Consider the following 3,585-nt stretch of genomic DNA (forward strand, 5'->3'; position numbering starts at 1 on the left):
GCAATGAGTTCACACATTTAAACACAGTTGGTCCATGCAAACCTTTACCCACAAGAACAAGTGTCAAACCCAGACATTTTTCGATGCTCATCATTCTCCTCTGACTTAAGATTTTTCACTGAGGTGGAAAAACATTACTAAAACTTTCTGCTATTACCATTCCACTGGTGACAATAGTCTCTTCTTGCTTAGAGCACATAAGCAAACAAGGTCAGAGACGCTTGGGCCTCGTGATGATGACATAGCTGAATAGTTTTCTTTCTCCCACAGTTTAGATGTGACAGAGCTGAGCTGTAGTAATCCTCTTAATGTGATTGATTATGGGAGTAGATAGTTCCATTCCTTAATTTCATGCAGCAAAATGAAATCCAATAATTCATGGGATGCTGTTTTGCTTCCTGCGCTGAACAGCTCTGAATTGTTTACTGGCAGCGCTTAAACGCATATTTCACATGTCACTGCAGACATTTGCCAAAGTAGTCTTATGAAACTACAAGTGTGGTTTTAAAATGATGTCCCGTGAGGTTTCACATTCACATCTAAACACATACACACACTGTTGTCTTTTTCACATGCACACGCCCACTCAGACACGCTGCAGCCCTATCATACAGGGAATGTAATGGGTGACTGTGCTAATTGCTGCAGCACTCCGAGGCAACAAGAACAGCGCGGCCTCGCAACCACATGAAATCATCTTATTCCACAAGTAGCGTGTACGAAAAAAGACCATCCATCAGGCTGTCAGACTAACCTCATACTCTCTTCCAAAGGTAGAAAGTGAAACTCTCTCATCATGGAGTGTGACTTAATCTTCACTGCACACCATCTATTACAGGCTGCAGTTAAAAAGTAATGCTTGACTCAGATTGTTTTGTTTTAATCCGGTTGGTGCGTCTCATTGCACTGGGATAACCTGACTTGCTCCAAAAGTGCTTACAGCCACAGAACACAATGATTCAGTGTGACTGACTAAAATTACAAGTCAAGAAAAGTCACTCTATTTGTTGCTGTGCGCATATCAAAACAAATGGCAAGAAAGTCCTGAACATACCAGCTCTGATTCAAATAGTCATAAATGTTGATGGATCAAAAACTATGCATGAGATTGTTTTAACACTTCTATATTTACTGCTTTTGAAAATGCCAAATAATTCTCCATTTGTTGCATCTCTGTGCCAGTAATCCACTAAATGAAATAAGCAAAGCAAAGGGAAGCATTTCAGAAACCACAAAACTGTGAGCAAAATCTGTAAAATAGAGTTTATTAAAGTCACACGTGGAGATCAGGTAACGCATCCTGAGTATGGCTTTGCTTGGGAGAGCAGCTCTATGATATCTTTTGTGGCTAAGAGGGAACTTTATAAAGTCTGAGCAAATAGCCATGATGCTGTCAGTGTTATCTGGGCCTGAGCATTTTTTTGTTATTATTCTTAATGGAAAGCCAGTGTTACAAACTCGGGGCGTGAAGTTTGAAAGATGTGCGAGTTTATGAGGCAGGGAGGAAGAACTATAACAAAGCATCTGGTTACATTATGAAAAATGTGGAATTTTTAACCCTTTGAGGACAAAAGACAGAATGTTTTGGGCACTGATATATTAAAGTTTGTGTCTTGCAATTTCCACGACCTGAACTGCAATACTACTGTTACAAATTAAAGTTACAAATCATCGGTGTCATTATTGACCCAGACCTGAATTTTAACAACCACTTGAAAGCTGTTACAAAATCTGCCAATTACCACCTGAAGAACATTGCTAGAATCAAAGGTTTCCTGTCTAGAGAAGACAGAGAAACTTCTTTGTGCATTTATCTTCAGTAGGTTAGATTCTTGTAATGGGGTCTTTACAGGTCTCAACAAGAAATCGATCAAGCAGCTGCAGCCGATCCAGCAAACTGGACCATATCACACCTCAGATCACTCCACTGGCCTCCAGTTAGTCAAAGGATAGGGTTCAAAATCTTCCTCCTGGTCTACAGAGCACTGAATGGTCTCAGACCAAAACATATCCTGGACTTATTACCTCCATATGAAGCATCCAAAGCCTTCAGGTCATCAGGGACAGGTTTACTGTGTGTACCCAGAACCAGAACCAAAAATAGTGAAGCAGCATTCAGCTATTATGCTCCTCACCTGTAGAGCAAACTTCCTGAACACCTGAGGTCTGCTCAGACTGTCAGCCCTTTGAAATCAGACCTGAAAACCAGATTGTTTACTGTTGCCTTCTCTTAGGTGCTCAATCTGTTTTCTTGTCTTTAAATGCACTTTTATGATCTAAATATCTACTTTTATGTTTTATTTCTATGATTTTAAAGTATGTCTACCTTTAAATCATTTTTTGGAGTGTATTTCTTTGCCATTGTAAAGCACCTTGAATTGTGCCATACAATAAACTTGCCTTACTGTAATTCTTATGTGTAAGGACAATGCACATTTTGGTTTTCTACAAGCAAGGAGACCTTCCTTGCACCTTCTTGTTTTTATTCTACTGAATTTAAAGATTTTGTCAGTTTGGTGTGCACTGATTGCTCTTTGAATCCACCCCACAAGTTTTACTTGTTTTGCAGTAAAGCTGAATCAAACTTAATTCAGGATATAAACCTTTAGAAAGCTTTAATGATTCAAAGATTCAAGGTTCTTTACTGTCATACCAGCACACATATTCACATGAGATTGCATGAAATTAGCACCCAGTCCCGGCTGTATGGAGCAGAAATAAATAAGAAAAATAGACAAATATGGAAAACTACAAAGCACTAGATAAATAATACACACAAGCGTTTAGTACTGTAAACAGATAAATAAGCATGTGTGCAAAACTGTGCTGCTGCTACTCTGCTGAGGAAAAGAGGTAAAGTAATCAAATGGGTGCTTTTTTAATGATTATTTTTAATATAAACATAAAAACTACCTATTTTTGGAGTTGTAGTTGATGCAATTTTTGTTCAAAATTAATCTAATTCTCTTTAACTATAAAAGAAGACAAGAGTTTGCACTATAGATTTAACTATGAACAATTATATTCACTCAGCTCTACTCATCCTTCATGACCATTTCTGAGCAAAACTATGGGACAAAAAGGAATAAAGGTCTAGTAAAAACAGTCTGATAAACAAAAAAATGTCAAGTTTTAAAAAGCATATTTTTACCCTGGATGTTTAACCCTCAGCAGACGTTGCTTCTGAAAGTAAATGATGGCCATTTGATTCAAGTTGTGGCCAGAGCTTGGGCCCAGCCAGGGACCACCAGGTGGCGTTGTGCAGACTCCATTGCTTTTGGTGCCATTTGGCAGGATACCACCAACAGTGGCTTACCAGCAGAGATAGGATGAAAGTCTGGCTTAGTGCTGATCGCTGGCAAGATATGCAGCTGCTTTGCAAATGGCCCGTTCCACAGAGGAAAACTACAGTAACTGTGCCATAGCGTGAAGCTGCAACTTTTAACCAAATGTCTTTCATCTGTTGATCAAAACCATGGTGGGCTTGTGATATGAGAAGGCTGTGTAAAAAGACTTGGTCTGGTTTCAGAGGGTTTCAGTGGATAAAGTTGAACTTTTGTGCAAACACTCCCTCTAATTCTTTGT

Source organism: Acanthochromis polyacanthus, chromosome 10 (assembly GCF_021347895.1).
Source record: "Acanthochromis polyacanthus isolate Apoly-LR-REF ecotype Palm Island chromosome 10, KAUST_Apoly_ChrSc, whole genome shotgun sequence".
NCBI lineage: Eukaryota > Metazoa > Chordata > Actinopteri > Pomacentridae > Acanthochromis > Acanthochromis polyacanthus.